Source organism: Lepisma saccharinum, chromosome 21 (genome assembly GCF_977018435.1).
Source record: "Lepisma saccharinum chromosome 21, izLepSacc3.1, whole genome shotgun sequence".
NCBI lineage: Eukaryota > Metazoa > Arthropoda > Insecta > Zygentoma > Lepismatidae > Lepisma > Lepisma saccharinum.
This window is the reverse complement of record NC_139249.1, coordinates 27,603,237-27,630,091: the sequence shown is the minus strand read 5'-3', so window position 1 is coordinate 27,630,091 and position 26,855 is coordinate 27,603,237. Positions and strand designations below refer to the sequence as shown.

The 26,855-nt window shown below is 39.8% G+C and overlaps 1 protein-coding gene across 4 annotated transcripts in view; it reads left to right on the top strand.

Annotated features, from left to right (window-relative positions):
* Positions 1-842: 842 nt before the first annotated feature.
* The window catches only part of LOC146004363 (CTD small phosphatase-like protein 2), an 89,710-nt gene continuing 63,697 nt past the window's right edge, over positions 843-26,855 (top strand). For 2 of the 4 annotated variants that reach the window (XR_014443921.1, XM_083143154.1), the window contains exon 1: positions 843-955. The gene's annotated coding sequence lies outside the window, so the exon portion shown is untranslated. Of the gene's footprint in view, positions 956-21,901; positions 21,931-22,400; positions 22,543-26,855 lie in introns of those variants that run through there. The other 2 variants (XM_083143155.1, XM_083143156.1) reach the window with 2 other exon arrangements.

Below are 26,855 nucleotides of genomic sequence, written 5' to 3'. Positions count from 1 at the left end.
CATTTTTATTTTTTTCTACAACATTTTCCATAATATTTCAAAAGCTCAAGGGGAGTTAAACCCGGTAACCCACCTTGCGTACGCCACTGAGTCCTTCTCTAATCCACAAGTCTGCATACTTTTCGACAGGAAAATCTTTGATGATTGGATCATTAATGGACACGAATGATTTTTCAATTGTTTTTGTTACATGGTTAGGAACTATATGGTTTCGATCCCATTATCTTTGAGGGGGTAAGAACATCCCGGGCAGAGATAAAAATAATTTTCTTTTAATGGGTATAAATATTTTTGTGGAGGTCAAATATCCGGTGATTAGCGGAACGTGGGGGCCAATTACCCCACACACTTTGCCGCTTTTGCCCTCGCACTATGGCCTTGCATACCAAGAGACAGTACATTTTCCTTGCCTCCTTCTTTTGGCACCCAATCTTCGCCACTGCCCACTCGTCAGTCACCTGCGGATTCTCATTCTACCTGCAAGATCTCTCTACGGAATATAGCGTTTTTTAAAGCGTTTGAAAACTTCGCCCAAAGATGGCAGGAGCGTGCGCAACGTGAGCATTGGCTGGCATGTACAATGAGTACATGTTTTCAAAATTTGCCAGTAGATGGCAGGGAAATGCTTTTTGTGAATGACCACTCTAATCTAAAATATTTCCAACATTTAAATAATATGTTATTGCCTATAATATTTACGTTCACATTGAAATAAAAATAAATAGGGAGATTGCATTATTAATAATTATGAAAGACGATTCATAAGAAAATTAATCCGTGACTGATTTTGAACAGCAACTTCCCGCGCTTGGTTCGCTTCGCGCGCTATTTGTGGAAGAGTCCATTTTGATCCGGGGTGTTGCGTTGTAGAAGACGCTGAAGGAAGCCATTAAAGCGATTTTTAAGTATTATGTGATTTAAATTTATAGCAAAACTTCTGGAAAGAACATTAAAGGTATGTACACTCTCATTGACTATTTGTTATAAATAGTACTTTCTCTTGAATCAATGTTTTAGTTTAACATTATCGTAATTTGTGTTTAATGATGTTAGGTTACAACACCACGGTTAATATAAGAAACGTATCTATAGATGAAAAATAATAAATCAGTGAATAAAAAATGTAGTGATAGAAGAAAGAAAGATGTGTTATTCACAGGGGCTACTGATTGAAAGATGTAATTCAAATGAACTTTCATTTAAAACAAACTCATTGTTTTGAATGTTACTAGAAATATATAAGATTGAATTTAAATTCGGAGCCTCCTGCCATTTGTGGGCGGTTTGAAAATGTTTCTCATGTGCTCGAAAGGAGAAAGTTGGTAGTTTCGAATCGGATACACATGGAAGATAAAGGAAACTGTGCCGTCAAAAAACAAGGACGCAAATTGTTTATCTGAAAACCAAAATACCGAAATTCAAAATGTGTTATAATTTATACACGTATAAATTTATAAGCTTCGTTGGTAAAAAACATTTGCGTTGAGCGTTTAAATATTTTTGTGCATAAATGCCTTGAAAATCATCACTATATTGTATCATTATTTATTAACATAGAAAATGAGAATTTTGAATTATTCACGCCGTAAAATACGAACCTACAACAAATATTGATAACTTAATTTGTGCGGAGAAATTGTAAAATTATTGCGTATTTGATTATAGACCTTATCGCGAACTCTACTATTTTGCGTACAGCTAGTTTTCAGTTGTCATGCAATAACATCGAATTTAGCGTAATTTGTATATTGCACCGAGTGTATTGTCATGAAAATTAATTTATATTGTAAAATGTTATACACAGAGGTGATGGTGTTTGAAACTTCCACATTGAACAACTCGAGTTAGCATAACTATATTATTGTAGAATTTGATTCTTGATGCCCATAATTTTGGCTGACAACAATATATATTTAGGGCATTGGGAGCAACAAACGTTACATTGGTGGTGGATGTTTTTTTGGCCCAAGTTCCTTTTGTTTTATTGCGATTTCATGGTGCTACGAATGCAATTTTTACAAGGTTCCATTTCGGTGTACATATGTTAACACATACTACAGAGTTTTAGGGATTACTTAAAATTCTGTTCAATATATGCTATAGTGGTCAGGTTAGGTTTGGTTATCTTAGCATTAAAATAATGCCCCTAAATGCATTCTACTAAGGTTCCAATTTACTTCTACATTGATTCCCACGCTTGTACGATATTTACTGGTGCTAGTTGACTGAAAATATCTTGTCCATGGGAAGTGTGCATGCTTGCATAAGGTAATTTTTAAGTTGCTTTTTTTGAGTCCAAACAGTGCTCATTACTTTAAGGAAGGTTCAAATTTCGTGTGACAATGATTTTCAAAATTCTATGATAATTAGTCTATGTGCTAATAGAAATCTGTACTTGTTTACTATCCTTCGGACACATTTATTTATTTTTACAGAAGAAACTACTTACCGTAATAAGTTCCTGTAGCATTGTCGAACATCGGGAAGGTGTTTTGTGTGATGTGGGAATGTTTCATAGCTGAAATTCATGTTGTTTGTTGAAAATTAATTCTCTGACGGAGAATAGCTAGCCCCACGAACCATTGGCACGTGGATAGGTTAGTTCATCTCAAGCAAGCGAAAAGGCCTATCAGAAAGACGTACTGGTAATGTGAAAAATTGCAATTAATTTCATCAAAACAACGTTGATACACCTTCAGGAATGTTCCGCGAAGCAGATACGTAAGTACGAATGTCAAAAATTGCCGAAACGAAAAAATTAGAGGTGTCTGAAGGATAGTAAATTTTTACCAAAAATGTTTTAGACTACTACTGTCACCAGTTAGTAAGAAAAGCAGAAAATGCTGAGGACCAGAAATCACATGATCAGGTGTTGGAGAGTATCTATAGAAGTAATTTTAATGCTAATAGCCCTAAACCTGACCTGCCTAACCTAACAATGACGGCATTTAGGAACGTAATACCCTTTCATACTTACTACTCACATACTAGCAGCACTAGTCCATATCAGAACACATTGCTGTATTTTTCCAACTCCATGGCGTGCAGAAAAAAAGTACTTTTCTCCTGCACGAAAATAAATGCACACTGATATAAGCTTCATATGCAACAACTAGGCCAGGCGAGGTTGCATATCGTGCACATGCAGTTTAAAATGTGGTGAAAATAGTCACTCCGTTATTATTATTATTTTTTAAATATTTTGGCCATTGGGGCTAGTAACTTGAAACAACCAAGTTTTGATGTACTTGTGTTTGTAAAAGTTTAAGGTTACCTGTGGCCTGTCAAGTATCTGAGCGACGCTCGCTGAGCAAGATTTTCGCTCGTTGAGCAGACAGATCATTTACTTGGCACAGTTTGCTCATTGATCAAAATATCAGTGCCTTTGAATAATCTGTGATGAATGTGGCTGCGTCGAGTGGACAAGATTTCGGTGTTTGAAAAGCTGTTAATTATGGAAATAGAATAGTTGATGTGAACAAAACTCGAAATTTTCATTTTCACACCCTTGCACAACTTTCCAAAACTACGGTGTATATTTAGCATTTATTATTTCAAATAAAGAACACTCACATTTTAATACTATTACAAAAACTGGAATATTACATCACCTTCTGTTACTTGTACTTCCTCTCTAATTACGCTACATCGCAAGCCGGTCAGTTAATCATAAATATTCCCTCATTGGTCTCTTGCCACTCGGTGGCTCGCCACCCTGCCAACTGATACAGTTTTCCTCTTCTTCCCTTTGCCTTACAAGATCGAAACAAAAAAATGCTATATTCTGTGGCGAGCAAGGTTAAAGTTCGCTCAGCGCTCGCGGAGCAACGCCTATTTGGCCGTGAAGTAGCTGAGCGCTCCGATACTTGACGCGCCCCTGGCAACTTGCAATGATTTGTGTATGCATCAGAAGTTTTCATCTATTATGTTGTAATTAAAGTATAATTTCCTAAGCTTATCATTATGGTAGCAAAAATTCTTGACCACAAAAATAATTTATTTCCTTTGGATTGACTTCTTGACCTATTTGTTGATTTCTTTACTTTTTCTTGACTACCATGACTTTCTTGACTGGTAGACACCCTGAATAATTTTGTTCTCTATACCCCTGTTTTACAATCAAATTACAGTAGAGCGTCGATTATCCGAAGTAATTGGGGGACATGGGTGTTCGGAAAACTGGTTTGTTTGGATAATCGAACTGTACATGTTTATTTGCCAAAAAGAAGTACTGTACAGTAAATTTATTCATAAAAACAGGCATCTCTTTAAGTATGTATTACAAAGTAACGTACAAAGGCAACTTTAGTAGGAATATATAGTATGTGGTACAGTTTATTAAACAAAAATATGTACATAGTATTACATACGCAGTTTGCATGAACAATACACACAATACACAAAATTAACGTTTCAAAAAATCCTTTATTTTGGTCTGTCTAAGCAAGCCTACACGCTTACGAGCAGCTAAGTCACGTACTTTTTTCATTACAGATATCTGAAAGTGAGCGAGTACACAGTTCGGTTAAGCGGTTGTTCGGTTGACCGACGTTCGGATAATCGACGCTCTACTGTATATTGAATAAGAATGGCAACACCTTGTTCCGTCAGTATAATCCCTAAGGCAAGAGATTCTGCTCAGGCATTGAACAGTGAAGTTATCAGAAAGTGGTCCCAAAACTTTGTTCATTAAGTGCTTCCGTTTTTCCATATTTTTAATAGCAGGACAAACTCTTTCTTTGTGGGCAATGATCGAATCAAAATAAATTTCACCATTGAGTTTGGAAACGCAGTCCATAGACTTGTAACTTGCATGATTGTTTCCTGTTACCTACTTTCCTAATTAATATTATGTGACGCTCAAAATGTAGGACATTTATGATATTTTTCAAATTCCTCCCGGACGCCGGACATAAGGCTAAAATGTAGGACATGTCCAGGAAAATCCGGACGTCTGGTAACCCTACTTCTTCATCATCTCAATTGACTTAAATGGCCGGAAGATCGGCTCGGGATCCAGAAAAGTAGGGAAGTCATTTGCTATAGTCGGGATAGGGACGGAATTGTTCTTTCCGATCCCGGTCCCGACTTTTCGAGATACCGCACACCACTTGTTATTATTATTTAGCACACCACTTGTTATTATTATTTATTTTAGTTCAGCACAAGATACATCTTCCAAGTACGTTGAACATAATATATACGTTATATACGTTTTTCAAAAGGATTCTTCGGTCACCGAGCTTTGGATTCGTGTGGGAACGCTAACGTGAATCATGCTAATGCTAGAATCTGCAGTGCACATTTCTGCCCAGAAGATTATGTACGTAATCTGAAAAGTCAACTTTTAGGTTTACATCGAAGAAAGATCCTTAAGCAAGATAACTTCGACTCCTTATTATGAGCAGGAATGTAGGGAGTATAATCCTGGTAAATACTTCGCCTACCATTTCTTTGCCATTGGTGTACAATTCTCTCTCGCTTTTTCCCTACATATTCATAAAGCAATAAAAATACAAACTGCTAACTTTTCATTTCATTTTGGTTATTTATTAAACGATACGTGTTTGTATTTATATTTGATAAATTTACTTTGCTCTTCCGGCCATTTAAGTCAATTGAGATGATGAAGAAGTAGGGTTACCAGACGTCCGGATTTTCCCGGACATGTCCTACATTTTAGCCTTATGTCCGGCGTCCGGGAGGAATTTGAAAAATATCATAAATGTCCTACATTTTGAGCGTCACATAATATTAATTAGGAAAGTAGGTAACAGGAAACAATCATGCAAGTTACAAGTCTATGGACTGTGTTTCCAAACTCAATGGTGAAATTTATTTTGATTCGATCATTGCCCACAAAGAAAAAGTTTGTCCTGCTATTAAAAATATGGAAAAACGGAAGCACTTAATGAACAAAGTTTTGGGACCACTTTCTGATAACTTCACTGTTCAATGCCTGAGCAGAATCTCTTGCCTTAGGGATTATACTGACGGAACAAGGTGTTGCCATTCTTATTCAATATACAGTAGAGCGTCGATTATCCGAACGTCGGTCAACCGAACGACCGCTTAACCGAACTGTGTACTCGCTCACTTTCAGATATCTGTAATGAAAAAAGTACGTGACTTAGCTGCTCGTAAGCGTGTAGGCTTGCTTAGACAGACCAAAATAAAGGATTTTTTTAAACGTTAATTTTGTGTACTGTGTGTATTGTTCATGCAAACTGCGTATGTAATACTATGTACATATTTTTGTTTAATAAACTGTACCACATACTATATATTCCTACTAAAGTTGCCTTTGTACGTTACTTTGTAATACATACTTAAAGAGATGCCTGTTTTTATGAATAAATTTACTGTACAGTACTTCTTTTTGGCAAATAAACATGTACAGTTCGATTATCCGAACAAACCAGTTTTCCGAACACCCATGTCCCCCAATTACTTCGGATAATCGACGCTCTACTGTAATTTGATTGTAAAACAGGGGTATAGAGAACAAAATTATTCAGGGTGTCTACCAGTCAAGAAAGTCATGGTAGTCAAGAAAAAGTAAAGAAATCAACAAATAGGTCAAGAAGTCAATCCAAAGGAAATAAATTATTCTTGTGGTCAAGAATTTTTGCTACCATAATGACTGATTGGTTGATTTAGTTTATTTTACTTAACATTTTTTTGTCCGTTTGGTTAATCGCGAAAATGATAATGAATGGCGGTAAGGTAAGATGGATGAAGGGACAGTCACAAACATATAGGGACAACCGACACAAGCCCCACATTAGATTATACTGGCTCGAGTCCAGACGCCAAAGCCTTGCTCATCTGCCAAACACAGTTCAGGATGCATTAATACGAGAAAGCAGATCTAATTCTCTTCTTAAATTCAGCTTCAGATTTCATCTTAACTGGCCCTTTGGTAGGGGTTTTCAATAAATACATATTTATTTTCTTAATTACTAATTTTCAATTTTACCTAAGTAGGGGTCGGATAAATAAACGTTAAGAAAGACTGGAAAAAGGTCTGGAAAAGTCCAGAAAAAGTCAAGAATACTGGATGTGTTATTTTGGTAGACACCCTGTTATTGAACTAAAGACTACCCAAGATGAAACTTCCCGAACTTTAAACTTCTCGAATTTTAAATTACGGTAATTGCTGAATATTTGTTTAACACTACAGGTCATAATTCAAATGTTCAGAGAGTACTTTTATTACCATCAGCCCAACAGACTAACTACAGAAATTATTTTTCATAAAGTCTGTAAAATGTCTGTTACTGGTCCCTATAATTTCAAAGTTTGACTGTCCATGTAACATAAATATAGTTTGACTAAACCTGAAATTTTGATAAAAATTGTCTCCTCAGAGAAGTACCACTTAAATCATGTAGTAGGAGGTGCATTGATTAGTATGATTGCAAGTCTTGAAATTTTGCATTTAAAAATTCATTAAGAATTAATTTTTTAAAAAACGAAAAGTGTAATTTTTCAACTACTTTCTAACATGCTCTATAGAAATATGTATTATTTATTGAGAATGTTGTGTCCTACATTTTGGGACAGCATGTCCTACATTTCCCTTACAGCAATCTGGTAACCCTATGAAGAAGTGATAAAATAGATGAATGGAAAATCACAGTTCCCCTTACTTACAAGAGCGACCACAAGAAAAAGAACCTTCCTCCTCTTCTGTTCAACTCCGACTATAAGTGAGCATGCTCCACTCTCCCCCTCCCCTCCACACTGGAGTACGGTGCACAGGAGTCGCGAGTCTGCGCAGGTTTCTTTGCTTGTGGTTCCACTTTAATAGTAATATAAAATTGTACACTCACCTCACTTAGTTCTCCGGCAGTTTGTTTCTTTATACATCATATTTGGAGAAGATACAATCATATACAATTCAATCTATAGTTGTACGTACACTGTATATAACACACCTGGATGTACAGGGTCAAGGAAAACAAAGAAATGAGCATAATTTTCTCTTCGGTGAAGATGTTGAACCTAAACCAAAAAAACTCAAATAATGAATTCGACAATGTAAATTGATGAGATTTAGTAAATCATTTGATGAAGTGAACTAATTCTGAGTGGACTAATGGCAAAGGACATAATCAGCTCAGACCCTATTACTACTTCATGGTATGTGACGTAAAGTTCCCGCCCAACCGTTTGACGGCGTTAGTGGTTATCGCATCTCCTTTTCCACAGCCTGTAGTACACATCCTCATCTAGACATTGTTCTTGTGTTTAATATCTGCATACTGCAACACTGTCGTTTTGTCATTTCACGTGACTTCACATTGAAGTGATGCATTCACTTGTCCGGATATACGTCATCGCACGCAAAAACTTCAACCGTTACCATGGTTTTGGGCCAGGGCTGATGTACAGTGTGCACTGGGATCCATGAGTATTAACGTGGAAATTGCCCATGACTATTTTCATTAATTTTTCCCTTACATCCTGTGTGTTTTTAAGCGATGGATTTTTATGTATGCTGGTGCAGAAGTTGTCAAGAGGTTTTTTTTAGTTTTCTTTTAATTCTTGAAGCTCTTATTGGGTCAAATAAAGTGCACGGACATGGTGATGGATAATTTGCGCGGTAATACTCACGGATCCCACTCTACCTACACTGAACATGGTGCCAAAAAAGTCAAGAGATTTAGACTTGGCTATTGATAGTAACCAAATTGTCCATTCTGTTTCTTGCTAAGTGGGGAATGGAATTGAAACAGAAAGCACGAATAAGCATGGAACGAAGATGAAGGAAATAACTAATCAAGAGATGGAGAATTTCTTTACTGATGTCTTTGCGTCTGATTGTATTTCAAGCTGTGATGTCGCTTCAGATACTGCCGTTTCGCTTCTGACCGACCAATCTTGTGAAAGGAAGGTATAGATAGCTCAATTTTGTTCAGGAAACGTTATATCATTTTGAAGACTGGTCGGCTGTCTTTTGTTAAAAATCATCCATGGGTGCCGTGTTACCTAGGGAAAAGTAACGTCTACGTTTCTGCGGCATTCTTTATCGATTTGAGCTTACAGGGACGGGCGGTGGTGTTGTCGCCAAACAATCCCAAGGGTGATTGCTTAAGTTAAGTGGGGCGGGATTCTACTGTGCAACTGTTTGGCGGCCAGTGGCGTGCCCAGCAATATCAAGGGCGGGAAGGGTTACGTATACCTTTTTTAGTCAGCCCTCATATTGCCACTTTTTTCCTGCCTTGGACGTTCCTTTTTTTAATACTGGGCCCAAGTTAAGGTCACCCTCACCAATCACCCTTGGGCATACCACAGTGGGTTGCAACGTTAGATGCTTTTATGGGGATATGGAGGTTTTACTTCGTACTCATTTACCTAGTTATAAATGTCCCGTTCGGTACCCAGTAGTGCACACAGTGACCCATACACTTTAAACTATACGTCCATTCCCGGTTAGTCTATATGTGTAAAAAGTGGACTTAAAAACACCAGCTCAACAAAAAATATATTTATAAATTTCGGGGCCAACATTGTGTCAGTACGCAGGCATATTATATGTACAAATCCAAGGAAACATTTTATCTATAGGACCCTCAATGAATCCATCTACATTATATTTTGCCAAATTGAACTTATCCTCATCCCCTCCCCCCCTCTTCCCGCACACACGAGGCGTTTTCATTTCACATTGTCTCCTGGTGCCAGTAATGAAACTTCGAGACGAATCGCACCTCGGGATATACAGCGTGTCCACAGTCCTGCTACCGTTACAATGAAACTTAACTCCTAAACTATATGAGATAAAGACATGCGGTTTTTTGCAACGTGTTCTACAGCTCTCAAAGTTTTATTTACAATTACAACACTTCCACATGCGCCCCGTTAGTATACCACCACACACATTGTGCCATCTCCTGTGCTGTCGTCATTGTCGCTCACAACATAATCTGAAAAAAAAAATACCACTACTTATTAAAAGTTTGAGAGCTGTAGAACATGTTGCAAAAAACCGCGTAAAAGGTAAAGTGTTCACCTGTGCTTAGCACCACGCCATGAAGGCGTTTGGAGGTAACGCACTACACTTTCTTCATCCGGTCGTGAGTGGGGGGATGTGATCAGCATTACGCCCCTGACCGCCTTTACCCCCCCCCCCCCCAGGGTTTCCCCCAGGTACCCATGTCATTCGACGCTGGGTGGGCGCCGGTGCCGCTTCCAACGTTAGAAAAGTTCCCGGATTTGAACCGGCTGGGGATCCAACCCGGTACCTATAGCATGGTAGTCAGACGCGTTACCGACTTTTTTTTTATTATTTTAAAGGAATACCCCTACGCTGTTCTATCCCCCGTCATTCACACTTTTCAATTTTTACAGTATTCTCAGTTTTTCACGTTTGGACAAACACAAATACCCATGCCTTACCCGGGACTCGAACCCGGAACACCAAGCGTTGCAGGGCGCTGTGCTAACCACTCCGCCAGGGAGGTCGACGACTGAGCAACCGCATGTCTTTCTTTATCTCATAGTTAAGAGCTATGTTTCATTGTAATGGTAGCAGGACTTTGTGGACACGCTGTATATGTGTTCCGGTCTCGGTAACCGAGTATGTTGGGAGATCAACTAACGACACGCCGCCAACCTCCTGGCGGAGTGGTTAGCACAGTTACGGCGCCAGGGGTCCTGGATTCGAATCTCGGCCTTGACATGGGTGTTTTTTTGAGTGTGTCCTTGGATCACTCATCCTCGTCTTCCCTATTAGGCAGAAAGCTAGTAAAATAAAGCAAATGAATCATTCATTCTCTTCCTTGAGATTAACCTTTAAAATTTGCTGTGTTTTTTGGGGGGAGAGGTAGGGGGAACTCCGACCTATAGAATTGTAATTATCTTACGGTTTTGGTTATTTGCGATGAGAATGTAATGTTACACGACTCGTGATCCATTCTGTAGAATATGGATATTCACTTTTCTAAGAAAAGCACGCCACTTAACCTGCTTGGAAAGTACTTCCGGTTTAGAGAAATAAAAAAAAGGGGGAGGCAGCGAATGTGGGACGTTTGCTGCCTCATCAAACCCACATATTTTATATCACGTTACACTGTGGTTCTTATCTCGCTTTAAACCGCAAGTCGAGTCCCGATTAGCGTCAACGAAACAGGCAGTGATTGGACTTCGGCTTTCGCTCAAGTGTTGCAATATTCTTTCCGGGCGTAAGGTGTGACACGGAAAGGCCATTTTCTGTTCAGAGATAACCGATGTGCATTTTGAATGAACAATTTGGAAATGTGCTTTCTTGTTCATTGTATTCAACAAGCAACTAGCGTCCTCTTTCAGCTGTTTTTAGAACATAAAGAAAATACAGGGTTATTCAAAAAGAATGGTACAAAAGTAGTTTTATTTTTAAGTGAAGAGAGGTACAAAAGCAATTCTGGTGGGAAAGAAGAAAGAAAGGTTGTAAATTTACCTGGGCAATTACAAATGTTGGATATGAGCACCCTGGGTAACACGGCAGATGTCAAAACGATAATCCACTTTTTGCCAGAAGCGTTCCAGCTTATCCTCTGTTATCAGCTCCACTGCATGAGAGATGCGCTGCTTTAAATTGACACCTTCTACTGCACAATTATTTAGACGCGTTGTATTATTTTACTATTAATATTAACTTAATAATACTCAGCGGTGAACGATGAGACTCGGTGAAGTACACAGACTCCTCTCAGGTACAGGGGTAGTGTTAGGCAAAGACAATATTCACAGCACAGAGAAATAAAATCACATTATTGCAGTATATATAAACTGAAAGGTTTTATTCTTTATTCATGGCAATTATAATGCAAATATACTTGAGATGAAAGCGAGGATTTCGCTTTGTCGATGAATTGACTCAACTAAAACGCATAAACTCAATGCGTGGCTATCGGCAAGCCTATGATTGCATAGACCTAGCTTGCGCCCCGAACTACCACACCAAGAGATATGCAATGATAACTGAGCCAATATTTGCTCTTTAGCCTTTTATTTCCAAATTAATCTTTAGGCTAGCTTTATTATTTAACGTAGAATGGTTGCAGTATTGTGCATATCATCAATGCATGGCTATCGGCGTACCTATGTTCACATAGGCCTAGCTTGCGCCCCGAACTACCATACCAGGATGTATGCACAACACCGAGGAGTTCTTTTAAGTTAAAAAGCTTCGACGATCCGTGGCGAAAGTGTGATGATTCTTACGCGATATCCTCGCTTTTATACTATTTTTGAGAACACAGATTAAAGTACAGATGAATCACTCACTATCTACAAAAGGATACTACAACAAGACTGACATCTATACATGTTTAGAAATACAAATTCGTATAGTGAACTCTCGCAAACATGAAGATACATTAAATTACCCATAATGTAGCATAAAATACAATAAACATTAAACAAAAGATATAAATGACTAATAAGGCGCAATATTACATAGAATAACAAGGAGGTTACGCTTTCTTTCACAAAATAAATATATTAGTGACACATTTTCTACTGATGACGTCACACAAAAATATGGATCATATCATCTGCCCCTTCCTTTCGAAAACTAAGTTTCAGGAAGGAAGTTATCTACCTGGAGGAAACTTAGTTTTAAAGTACAAACTCTTTCTTTTTATCCTCCGAAAAACGCACCAGTTTTAGGTTATCCAAGTTAACCTTATCATATAATTCTTTAGTCCTTGGAATTAGCAATGTCACAACATTATTTTCCACTTTGTCCACTAGATAAGGTCCTATCCACAACATAAATAACTTTTGAATGGTCCTATCTAGTGAGGAGCTTAAGGAATGGTTTTTAACCATCACGAAGTCTCCAACTGTCACTGTCTTGGCGTTTCCCTTCTGTTTTAAATCCTTCGACAGCTTCTTCTTCTCCCTGACTTGGGCTAAGAATAATTTGGACTTCCAATCCGGTTGGGCTTCTTCCCGTTCGGGCCAATTGAAATGAGTTAGGATCTCTCTGGGTATAGGATGATTGAAGAATAGTTCAGCAGGTGAATATCCAGTTGTTTCAGAAATAGAATAATTAATTAACCAAACAACTTTTGATATGTATCGCGACCAAGTCTGATGTTCTCGATAACAAAATAAACGAAGTAATCTGACTATCTCTTGATTTGCTCGTTCTACCATGTTCCCCTTTGGATTGTAAGCTGTTGTGCAAACATGATGGATACCACGGCTTTTTTGTAAATTCCTTCCACTGCTTCGAGGTAAACTGAGCTCCTCTGTCGCTTAGGGTAAACGTAACGTTTGGATAGTGAGCAAAATATCCTTTCTGAAGCGTGTTTATAATTTCTTTGGTGCTGGCAGTCCGTAAAGCATATGCGGAGACAAAACGTGTACCCACATCAATAAGGCTCAAGATGTACTGGTATCCATTAGACCGAGGAAGCTTCCCAATCAAGTCCAGAGAAAGCATCTCATGAGGTTGCTTGGGACTGATATGAAGGGTCTCCTTGAGTATCCCTAATTTGTCTGGTTTACTCTGGGCACAAATTTCACAATCTCGGATGTACTGTATCACGTCATCCTTCATGCCTTTCCAGAAGTATCGTACTGCAAGTCGCTTCAATGTCTTGGATACTCCAAAATGTCCAGCTTCATCATGAATTATTTTCAAGAGAGGTTGCTTCATTACCACCGGAACACACAGTTTCCAAAGGGACTGATTGTCTGATCCTCTCTTAAATAAAATTCCTTCTTGAATGCGATAGGAACGATGCAATCTGAGGTTAGGTTCCTGAGAATTTAGAGATTGGTGTAAATTTTTGCAGAATTCATCTTCAGATTGTGCCTCTCTCCACTTGTCGACGTCATCTATTTCTCCTCTTTCGGCCCACAGGTAGTTTATTCTGAATGTCTGCTGGCTATTTTCAGGTTGAATCTGGGGTATATCATCAGCAGGATACCGAGATAAAATATCTGCCAGATCGTTTTGGCGACCAGAGACGTATACTATTTTATACTGGTACTGTTGGAGTTTTAGAGACCAGCGAGTCAAACGACTGTTCCAGTTACGGGCGTCTTGTAACCATACCAACCCTTTATGATCACTGTAGCTAGTGAAAGACCTACCTTTCAAATAAACAGCATACTTCTCAACTCCAAAGATTATGGCCAAACATTCTAACTCATGGATGGAGTAATGGCGTTCGTTCTCCTTCAGTTTTCGGCTTGCATACTGAATGACCTTCCTCTCTTCACCATCCATTTGGAAAAGAATACTACTCAATCCTTTCCCCGAAGCATCGCATTGGATACAGAATTCTTGTTCAAAATCAGGCTGTGCTAATTCAGCATCTCTTACAAGTTCATTCTTCAGTAGCTGGAAACTTTGTTCTTCCTCGTCTCGCCAAATCCAACGTTGATTTTTACCTAACAGCTTGGTGAGCGCTTCAGATTTAGCTGCAAAATTTTCAATGAACTTCCGCCTCCAGTTGGCGAGGCCAAGAAATTTCCGAACATCCTTTCTAGTTTTAGGTTTAGGAAATAACTTAATGGCGGAATTTTTGTCTGGTTGGATTTTGCTAGCATCTCCAGAAACAATGTGACCCAAGTAGGTAATTTCCTTTTTGACAAATTCACACTTTCGCAGCTTTACAGTCATCCCCACTTCTTGGAGTCGCTGCAACACTTCGTCCAGATGTTCGAGATGCTTGGAGAGTTCTTTGTCGAAAATCAGCAAGTCATCCATATATTGAGTTAGATACTCTTCGGTTTCAGGACCAAATACAGCATGCATGGCAGCTATGAAAATTGACACAGCACTAGAGATACCAAAAGGCATTCGAGCAAACATCCACTGACGTCCTTTATAGGAGAAGGCAGTACATGGTTGGCAGTCAGTTTTTACAGGGATCTGTAAATATCCAGAAGCCAGATCCAGATTTGTAAAATAACGAGCACCTTTAAATTTTTGTAAGGCATCCGAAATGGGCTCAACTGAATTTCGTGGAACACGTACAATTTTATTCAAATTTCTGAAGTCAATGCATGGGCGTACTGTACCGTCAGGCTTGTCGACTACAATTAAAGGGTTCAAGTAAGGGGAATTACAAGGCATTATAACACCCCATTGTCTCCACTTTTCTAATTCTTCCTCCAGGAGTTTCCTTTTTGCTATAGGTATGGGATATGGAGATCGATACACAGGTTCTGTGGTGGTGAGTTCAATCTCACACTGGAAGTTTTTAATAGTACCTGGTCTCTCGGAAAATACATCTTTATGCTTCAGTAAGACTTCCTTCAATTGGCATCTACCCCATTCGCATAAAATCTCATTCGCATTGACCTTCTGAAGAATGTCGTCAGGACTAGCCGTCCACTGATCGACATGGGAACCTTCACGGACATTTCGTACATACGTCCCTTTCGAAGATCCATTATTCACGAGGTCCTGCTCTACCGGAACTCCGTCTACGGTGAGGGATAACTTCTCGCGCTGTAGGTCAATTCCTGCTTCATATTTCCTGAGGAATGGGTAGCCCAAAATAAAGTCAGCTTCGAGACCTCTCAAGACAAACATGTCCTCCAATAAATTTCTTCCAGCAATCTCCAGATATACTTGTCTACATCCCACAACTCTAGTTTTGTTTCTCCCAGTGAAATCAGTCAGCCTAACATCTGGACATGTTTGCAACTGCAATGACGGCAGCTTCTCTTTAATCTTCTTCCAAATGGCGTAGCTCATGAGATTACATTCGCTGCCAGTGTCCAGAACACAAATAAACTCGACGCCTGTTACAGTTGCCTTAATTAATGGAGCCCTGGGTAAATTTTCCTTTCTAACTGCCTGTTGTAGTGCTCTATCAAAACTTTGTTCTCCTTCATTGAGAGTCAGCACAACAAAAAGATGATTGTCTTCACTATTTATAACGCTGTCATCTGTTCCCAGAGAAGTCCAAGATTTTAGCCCAACCGTGATCGGGAACGAAGAATTCACGTTGGGCGACTGGCTAAATCCGACTGCATACCACTCGGATTAGCACTAGTCGATGGTGCCCAACAAAAGTCTCTTGTCATGTCGACGCTTTGACGTTGCTCGTTCGTCAAACGTGAAGCAGAAGGTTCAAACGGAGGCGCCGTCGCTCTGAAGTTACTGGGTTCAGAGGCGTTACGTGAAGAGTCACGGGAATGTTCTTCTGGATCAGATCTGGAACGACGCGGCCCACGTGCGTAGTTGTTCCTGCCATCCCTTCTCGGAGGATTACGCCGCATGTTGTAATTGGAATATCCATTCCTCTGGTTCTGCATAACTTGTCTGACTCTGGGTTGTTGGTTTCCAATTCTATTTTGTCTGGGAGCATTTCCCTGGCCTGCACCTTCCCTATTCCACACAGGCTTCCAACTGTCCTGTTCCTCAAGCACCTCGAACCTTTTCAGAAAGTCGGCTAGCTGCCGTACAGTTTGAGGAGAATTAGCTAGACTCAGACTGCGAGCTCTATATGGAAGCTGGGAGATGATTAAATTCACAATCTCAGGTTCTATGTAACGGGCAGACAGATTGCGGTAGGCTGAGTAAATAGACCAGGCATGTTCCTCCATGCTCATACCAGACTGCTTTAAGTATCGGCGAGATCTCACTGCTGTCAGCTGCCTCTCTTTGGCCTCTTCTGAAGCATATTGTTTTCGAAAACGACGGCAGAAATCAGAATAGGACTTGAACTCTAACTGGTTTGCTCGAAACCAATGCTCAGCCTGGCCCTTGAAAAGCCGAGGAATAATTTCCAATCGGTATTCGTATGGAATCTGCATTAAATCAAAATTGATATTAAGTTCTTTTAAGTATTGCTCAGCATTCTGGGCTTCCAGGTCTCCCTTGAACTTCGACAAGGAATTAAGGTCTGCCATCCTTGGAGTTCCAGTCATTGCTGATCGCTGAGTTGTTGGCGGCGACTCATCTGGCCCGCTCCTTGAATTTCCATGCCTTCGTGTTCGCTTCCTGATTTTTGCTTGATACTGAGAGTCAGAGCTGGTGCTGGAAGAGGAGGAACTGCGATCTTTCTTCCTTTCTAGACGTTTCCTCTTTGTCCTTTCTTCATAAAGACTGTGCCGGGCCCTGCGAGATTCACGCTCTCTGTAACCTCTGTCATCGCCCGAAAGACTAAAGGTAGGTGGAACAGCAGACGCCATTTCATTAGCTCTTGAATCAGCAGTAACTCGTGGGCGACAGACTTGTTTGTCTTCTCTAGTTCTCTCTCCACCGGCTCTGTCCATCGCTTCATTTAGTTCAATGTTCATGGTTGGCAACGCTGCACTCTCAGCAACTGCAGACGGATGAGCAGCTGTTCGAGATCCAGTTTCTGTTTCCGTTTGGCGGGTAACGTGCATGGTCTCTAACTGATTCGTAAGTTGTTCTACTTGAGTTTTTATTTCCTCAACGTCCTTGCTTCTTTGAGACACAACTACTGAAATCTGACTAATATTTTCTTGGACCTCAGCCCGGAACTGTATTTTGTCAGTCTCGGCCTCGGCCAACATCTGTTCCATTGTCAGCTGTTTTTCGATAATCCTATTGCACTCTCCAGTGAATCTCGAGTTAATATCCTCCACATCTGTGCGAACATTTTCCGTGGCTTTATTTACATCGGCTGCCAAGCTGCGCCGGAAGTCATCAAAGTCTATCTCTCTAGCCTGCCGGATTTCTTCAGAGAATCGAGCCCTAGTTTCCTCGTTCTCAGACTTCAGTTGTTGAATCTCACAGGCCATCTCGCCTATTTCAGCTCTTAATACTTTTATAGATTCATCGTGCTGCTTACCGATATCATCCTTTAGCAACGCACATTGTCTGAGGATATCTTCCTTTAATATGTCAGATTGTCTACAGATATCAGCCTTCAGTGCTTCAGACTGTTTACACATATCAGCCTGCAATGTTTCAGACTGTTTGCAGATATCGGCCTTCAAGCTGGTAATTGAATCAGCTTGCTGTTTAATATCAGCTTTCAGTGCTTCAGACTGTTTACACATATCAGCCTGCAATGTTTCAGACTGTTTGCAGATATCGGCCTTCAAGCTGGTAATGGAATCAGCTTGCTGTTTGATATCAGCTTTCAGTGCTTCAGACTGTTTACTAATATCATTGCTAATATCGGCCTTCAAGTTATTAATGGAATCAGCTTGCTGTTTAATATCAGTCTGTAATTTTTCCATACTTTCGACTTGTTGCTTGCTAATTCCTTCAATCATGGCTTTTAATGCTTTAAACATATTTAATGGATCAGATGAACTATCCGTAGACAATGATTCACAATCTTTACAAACCAAATCGATAGCATCGTGGCTTTCAGTTCGAATATCTAAGCCACAACATTCAAAATGTAGAAGCTTTGTACATTTCTTGCACACAAATGTGGTTTTATCTTTATCAATGTCCCGACAACAATCGGGAACATTAAGTCCTGAAATCGAAGTGAGATTTTTATTTGCGCTACGCAAATGCTTCTTGTCCATATCGAAACAAAATAACTCTGTGCTTTTCAATAAATATGAAAGTTCAGTGCTCTTGCACAATTAATCTCAACTTTAAACAATTGTCTTGCCCTTGTACACTACAAAATCGAGCCAACACGTTGAACTGCCACTTGACACCGTTCTACTGCACAATTATTTAGACGCGTTGTATTATTTTACTATTAATATTAACTTAATAATACTCAGCGGTGAACGATGAGACTCGGTGAAGTACACAGACTCCTCTCAGGTACAGGGGTAGTGTTAGGCAAAGACAATATTCACAGCACAGAGAAATAAAATCACATTATTGCAGTATATATAAACTGAAAGGTTTTATTCTTTATTCATGGCAATTATAATGCAAATATACTTGAGATGAAAGCGAGGATTTCGCTTTGTCGATGAATTGACTCAACTAAAACGCATAAACTCAATGCGTGGCTATCGGCAAGCCTATGATTGCATAGACCTAGCTTGCGCCCCGAACTACCACACCAAGAGATATGCAATGATAACTGAGCCAATATTTGCTCTTTAGCCTTTTATTTCCAAATTAATCTTTAGGCTAGCTTTATTATTTAACGTAGAATGGTTGCAGTATTGTGCATATCATCAATGCATGGCTATCGGCGTACCTATGTTCACATAGGCCTAGCTTGCGCCCCGAACTACCATACCAGGATGTATGCACAACACCGAGGAGTTCTTTTAAGTTAAAAAGCTTCGACGATCCGTGGCGAAAGTGTGATGATTCTTACGCGATATCCTCGCTTTTATACTATTTTTGAGAACACAGATTAAAGTACAGATGAATCACTCACTATCTACAAAAGGATACTACAACAAGACTGACATCTATACATGTTTAGAAATACAAATTCGTATAGTGAACTCTCGCAAACATGAAGATACATTAAATTACCCATAATGTAGCATAAAATACAATAAACATTAAACAAAAGATATAAATGACTAATAAGGCGCAATATTACATAGAATAACAAGGAGGTTACGCTTTCTTTCACAAAATAAATATATTAGTGACACATTTTCTACTGATGACGTCACACAAAAATATGGATCATATCAAAATTATCCAGGTCCTGTGGTAATGGAGGAACGTACACAGTGTCTTTCACAAAAAATGTGTCTGAACTGTAACAACTGTCCCTGTTCGTGCAAATTCCATTACGCAATATGTTTGTTTTACCTTCGTTGTTTTGAACATTGCCATTTTAGCTATCAACAAGTAGCGCCTCTAGCGGATTTTACGTCAACTACAACCACAGGCTATAAATTTACAACCTTCCTTTCTTCTTTCCCACCAGAATTGCTTTTGTATCTCTTTTCACTTAAAAATGAATTGTGTACCATTCTTTTTTAATAACGCTGTATATGTTTTTTAGCACGTAATGATTCGCTCCGTAGTGATAGGATATGTAGCCGGTTGGAAATCTCGAGTCCTTGCATTCATTACTCATCGTCGCAGTTAACCTGAAGTGGAAAAGTGAAGTAAATGTTCATTACGTCATCTGTGTGAAATAGTGTTGGCAGCAGGTAGTTAGTGTGGGAATATGAAGCAAATAATTGTCTAACTTCGTTCACACTTCTTTAACCCCTTTGCCGACGGCATTCTTTTTCGATCGTAGCGCTGTCACTATGTATTCCCTGCAGTGCCTGTAGATATTTATTTTGTCGCATTCGCCTGTTTGGGACAGTTTACTTTTCCCGCTTTGAGAGCAAACCACGAGTATGCTGCCCAGGAAATTTGTTTCTCGAATGCGAGTTTCGATTGAGCGACTCCTGGCATGAAAATCGGGCATCGAGTCATTGCTGGCTGAAGATCATCGTTTGACACATTTTTTTCCCCTCGGCCGCCCAACATGGCCAACTCGAGCAATCCCGTAGGCAGGATCCCATCAAATTTTCAAGGGCCGAAGCAGCCAGGTTGCCATGGTTACGTCTCCCCCATTCGTCTGCTGCTCACGTGCCCCGGTGACGTCATTGGTTGGTGGCCTGCGTATTGATTAATTGGATGGGGACGTTCCTGTACACAGTCATTTACAGTGTTGCCACGGGCAGGGATAATTTTGCTGTTTGGGGTATTTCCAGGTTCGAGGGATATTTGATGGCACTAGCCGTACATGAGTGACCATGCTTTTTCTGTGACGTTTCATTGGCTGTCATCGAATCACTATTAAGGTACGTGGTGGGTGAAAGGTCTCTGCACATCAATGTGTAATAAACATCACGCTCCGGTCGCCTTTATCTAGACGACCATTGGCGAGAGGTTTCGTATGCCCAGAGCAACTTATGCGGGAATGACATTCCTGTGGAAATCGAACTCGGATCTCCCGCATGACAGACGTCCTACGGACGTGTCGGATAGCACAGCACAGAACCAGATGTAACGGGACACAAAAATGCAACCCACAGAAGTTGTGTTCTAGTTTAACATGTTGAAACTAGAAAAGCATAAAATAATGTTGACATTCTAATTGTCCTACAAACATTAGTTTTACAAAGGAAGTTGATAAACATATATTTAGGAACATATCGCAGCGATGAAGAATGATTAAATGAACCAACAACACAAAAACAGTTTCACTATTTAAGTGGTTCCGGAATAAATTCCCAGTGGCGAACTTTCGTACGTGGCAAGGTTCTTTCTGTGGTTTGCAGATCCAAAACCCATTCCCATTAATAGAAGTGGGACCACCTGGTTTCGTAATATATTAAGATAACCACTTCATTGGAGCGAACTTATCATTATCCGTACAAGTAGCCCATCGATATATTCTTCTTAATTTATCCACTTTGTTACGTCCTATATAATTGTATAGATGCTAAAGGAGTTTTGCTTACCAATTAGTCAAGAACTATGAAAAAAGTATTCGTGTGTTTGAACCATAAACTTCCAATACCAATTGCATTTTTTTGTAAAATATTACTATGGTGTCATGCTTCCCTCCCCACCGAATGAAGTCCGGGAACATCTGATTGCAAACCATTGTACTAAGCAGTTGTATTTTTTACTGAATTAAGTTTATCTTTTTTCCATACGGTATAATTTTATATCTGCACAATATAAGCAATTGTGATATTCGTATTAACAAACCAATATACGTAATCCTCTGTACTTTTAGTAGGGCATTGTAAGTTAAACAGGTATAAGGTAAAGCTTGTCTATTCTCGGCACTTTTACTAATAATAACATTCCCCTTTTGAAATCTGATTCAGCCTTGAAAGCGTCTTGTGGTGTTCTGGAGAAGATACGATAAAACGTGCTCCGTTTTATGGACATCGTAAATGCAACTCTTCTTTGCCCTTCAGCGTGTATTTATAGAGAGGGAATATTTGTCCGTCGGAGGGAAATTATTGTTTCGGAGAGTTGGCAGCACTGGTCAGTGTCGTGGTGCGGCAAAGCGATACTGCAAGCAGCGCCTTCTGAAGCAGGTAATGGCGATTTCTGGTGTCTCCTCTCCCTTGACGATTTCAGCACGTGCTTTCCTTTGATCTCTTTCAGTTTTTACGGGACTGCATGCTGGTGGTGTGGTGGGTGTTGTCGGTTGGTGCGTTATCTTGTTGCAGTTCGAGGTGTCTGTTCCTGCCATTCATTGTTTGACGCACGTCTTCGTGTTGTTGCATGTTCTGTTCGTGTGTGTGTTGGTTGCAGGTGGAAGGTTGCGTCTGTAGTTAAAGTAACGCGAGCGGAAGTTGGACGGTGCCTTTACGATAACACCTGCCCGGCAGATGCACTTTTCTCGGCGAGAAATTTCGGTCGCCCTTGTCTTGAGTCTGAATGCGCGCGCGATTTCTGATCTCTTGCGGAGCGTAGGCGTGAGTTTTGTAGGATCGTTGGCGATGTTGTGCAAAGTGAACTTGTCCGGGTGTGCAGACTTGTTTTGCAAGGTCGCCTGTGTTGACAAACAAACAGTTTTGGCCTCGATGTTTTTTCCCTGGCTCCTGCAAACTTTTACAGAGTTTTGTGAGGTTTTCGTTGTCAGTTGCGCTTTAACTAAGCCAGAAACTCCGCCAGAAAGAAAGCGTGTGGTGTAGCTATAGCCCGTAAGTGTCGCTTAAAAATGCATGTTAAATTGAAATGTATCGCCTCGGTGACAGTGAGATTAACAATTTCTGTCCCGGGTTCATCGTATTCATTCTCGTCGCAATGAACCGTAGTGTTAGGAAGAAAAGAAAAATACAATTTCCAAAACGCATGAGTATTTGAGATTTATGCCCGTTTATCCTTTTTGTTCCTTTGTATTAACATAAGCTTTAATGTTTGGAGTGTCTTTCCTTCATCAGTTTCATATAAGATCATTCATCATCATCGTTGCCTGTAGCCATAGTAACATAAAGGCGACGTAAAATTAAGAGATAATCAGTAGAAAACATTCGAGTCAATAAGCATGCAGCTAAGAAAACTAAAATTTCAAATTCAGTCTATTTTTGCAAGTTTTTAAAGCTGGTAAATTTCAGAATGCAGTGGCGGACTGCCCCTCCCATCCTATTCCCACCATGGGATTGTGTGCACATGTGTATTCTACGTTTCTAGAGAGAAAATGTTTTTTTGTTTCCGCAAATATTTGTTCTATTAACATACGTTGCACATGAGGATCCGCGAAATATTTAATATGTTTATGCGCGAATAGTCCCATAGCGGAAATTGCTCTTGACCAAACTAGAACTATGGTGACATACATTTATTAAAGACTGTATTTCACTTTAAGGTGCTCGAAATCTTAACAGTGCGGATATTATTGTAACCATAGCGTTTTCATTACCAGATTAAAATTCAGATATATATTATTAAAATATATATTTTGATCGTTTAAAAACGTTCCTCCCACTTCGAAGCAATCTGTCTTCTAATTTGTGGTACTCATGGGAGTCTGCAACGTCGCAAGGTACAGGAAGGTCAACGTGACTCTGCAACCGGTTTTCTTATTCACAGATAAATAAATGCCACCTTTCCCCACCAGCTGGTCATCCACTCCTTTGTCCTGTGTTTTCCAACATTCTTCCGCCATAATTCAGAGAGCCAAACGGTAAAAGCCTCCATCTGACCACAACCACTCCCTTATATAGCTTTCCCGGTTGTCTCCCTTACAAATGTCACCGATCAGAAGTTTTCGCTACTTGTTTGTTACGTAAACTACGGTTAATGCACCCTCCTTTCTATGTAATAGTTATTTAACTGCAGGTCATGTCTCGGGTCGTTTATATCAAACAGCTGCTATTTTAAAGGGAGGAGTGGAAAGAGTTGAAATTTTTTCGATGTGTGTAGCGTCTGTTACATACTGCTAATGCAATGCATTTAGGGGGCGGACTGCAGCTATATAGGATGCCTGGTGAGAAATTGTGCGTAATCTTTCTTCCTTAAATGTATGATTGATACCTATCTAGTGCTAGCTGATTTTTTTTAAAGGTCTTTATCATAATTCCTTCGCACTTATTTACAGAACAATTAGGCATGTGCATAACACTGCCTATCACGCGGTGTGTTTTGTTATCTAATATAACTAGTATTTTTTTTAGGTCTGACTGAGTTCCAGCGAATGCTTCCTTGTTTTGCTAGTGTTGACGGCGTGAGTTGCTATACTGATCGCGGGCCCAACTGGCGACTGGCATACATATTTCAGGAGCGTATATTCTAGGCTATCTGCGAAGTCTGAAGTCTAGAGAATAAAATACAGGAGAAAAATGAATGAGAAGTATTGTAAATAAAATTATTCATATCAGTGACATGATGGTGATTCTGGAGTTGGCAACCTGATTTCTTGTTAGTTGGCAACCTGATTTCTTGTTAGTTGGCAACCTGATTTCTTGTTAGTTGGCAACCTGATTTCTTGTTAGTTGGCAACCTGATTTCTTGTTAGTTGGCAACCTGATTTCTTGTTAGTTGGCAACCTGATTTCTTGCGAGTTGGCAACCTGATTTCTTGCGAGTTGGCAACCTGATTTCTTAGGAGTTGGTAAACTCATTTCTATTCATAGCCTTCGACCTTGAGACATAGTGAGATAGCTCAGACCTTTGACTCAGTGTACGCCACTGACATGTCCATGAATCGTCTTCGGGAATGTATGACTCGATGAGTGTCAACAACCTCACTTCGGAAGTGAAAGCTGCACGGGTAATATCGCTCTCCAGTTACGTTGCCAAGCTTACGTCTGTTTTGTGTCAGTTTTATTACCTCGTTTGTGCAGTGTTTGGTGCTTTGTACACTACAGCTTTTATCCAGTAACTGCGCAAATAGACTCCCCCGTTTCACAAAACGTTTGGCAACATGCTGTGTATCCGACGGTCATTTGTTTCGTCCCGCCAGCAACTTTCGGTGCCTTGTGACACGAAGATGCCCGATGTCAGTCGAAGAGAATTCAACGGATAGCTGATTCGTTGTTTCCCAGCCGCCAGCTGGAAATGCGATCAGTATAGCTTGTGTACTCGTAGAAGCTCGAGTACTCAACCGTTCACTGGCGCGTTACCAACCTTCTCTTGTGGTGAGGGCAGTTGACCTTTTCCAATGGGCTAATCGTATCCTACCATATGTTCGTGCTCGAACGTGCAGTTTCCGAGAAGCTCATGCGAGAACACGCACAAGTCGGAGGGTGGCCAAGGAGCAATAAGTAAAAAAATAACTTCTTTGTGCACGGGACTCCAAATGCATTTGCGAACTCTACAAACAACAGTGTTATAACAAGGGGCGGATTTATATGCACCAAAAAAGGCCAAAATACGCACTAAAATTTTCAAAACGACCTATTTTGAGGTTCTGTACGCCTTACATGCAAAGTAAATGTATCAGTAAAGAAAGTGTGATAAATAGTCCTATTTAGGATCCGCAAAAAATACTAATTTACAAATGTTTTTAGTTTCATGTAACAAAATGATTACGTTACATGCATTCCTTTATAAGGAGGCTTGATCTAAAAACTGCAATATTGCAATTATAATAATACACGTATCTTGTTGGAAACACTATGCCCTTTTCGATGAATTAATCAGTGTCTTATTTATTTACATTAGCATTTGAATACACCTGACGTTAATTATCAATGTTCTCAGGTAGCAGGCTTTTGCGGTTGTCAGAAAGAAGTCTTTGAATTTTGAAAATGTTATTTCCATTTCATAAGATGCCACTGGACATTATTTGTTAGTTTCATTTCTTGTCTTGGCATCCTGACGTAAAATTGATTTTTCTATATTCAGAATAAATAAATTTCAGTTGTGGATTAGACAGGTTTTCCCTGCAGGACCGAATTCACCCGTCGCAGGAACTTCGAAGCTGGGTTTCTGTAAGCTATTGCTAACTGCTTCTCTAATTCAGCTATCTCAACTTCTCCTGGTGTTATTTTCTTTTGAACAATATCGAAAATAGAGTGGATGGCCAAAGAAAGAAAAAATGTAATCTTTGTCCGTTCAAAACTATCAACGAAATTTTACTAGGTTTTTAATACTGTTTCATTCAAGATTCAGGTTAACTGCATTTTCATTCAAATTAACAACACAATCATAAATTGCACATGGTACAACTACAGACATACATAGAGCATTCCCTGACATTCGCTACGAGACTCGGCGGCAAGCGGCCCGGCATCAGCGCTTGTCTTTCACAGTGAACGGGTCCGCGACAGTCGCTAGAGTCGGGTATTAAAATTACAGTTTTCATATTGTGTACTAACCTTGATTACAGAAGGTGTTGAAAATGATGTCCCTTTGCTGCAATACATTCCTGGCATCTCCGAAGGAAATTGACATTTACACGTGCAAGTTCGTCTGCTGCAATTCTCCCGATTTCTCGTACAATTAGTGTTGCCCACGAGACGAGACTTTGGCCTGTCTCGTCTCGAAAATAGTCGTTTGTCTCATGACATATGGTCAATCTCGTCTCGTCTCGAATTTTTAAAAGCCTGTCCCGTGGACAACACTACGTACAATACTCTATTTTTAACTCGCGGATTGTCTTCGTATACTTTATTTTTTTAGATTTCCCCATTTTTCTTTCCACTTTTATTCAGAACTGACCCTGTTACTCAAAACTTTTTTACCAGGTTTAATATAGTGGTTTTATGTGGAACGGGAACACCAGGAAATTTCGTTGCAAAATGTTGTTGCACTTCTCCACAATTCCTCTTAACGAAGTAACACTCGACAAGATAAATCCTTTGTTGTAATGTAAACTTTTGTGGTGCCATATTAAGCCACAGTCTTCAACACACGGGACACGACACAACACAACTTCCGAGGGAGGATTATACTGGTGTCAGTCTGCAACGTCAACAGAAAGGGAAAGAGAGCGAAGGCAGGGAGAGCGAAAAAACAGACTGTAGCGTGCGACTGTCGCTGACCCCGTTCACCGGGAAAGACAATCGCAGACG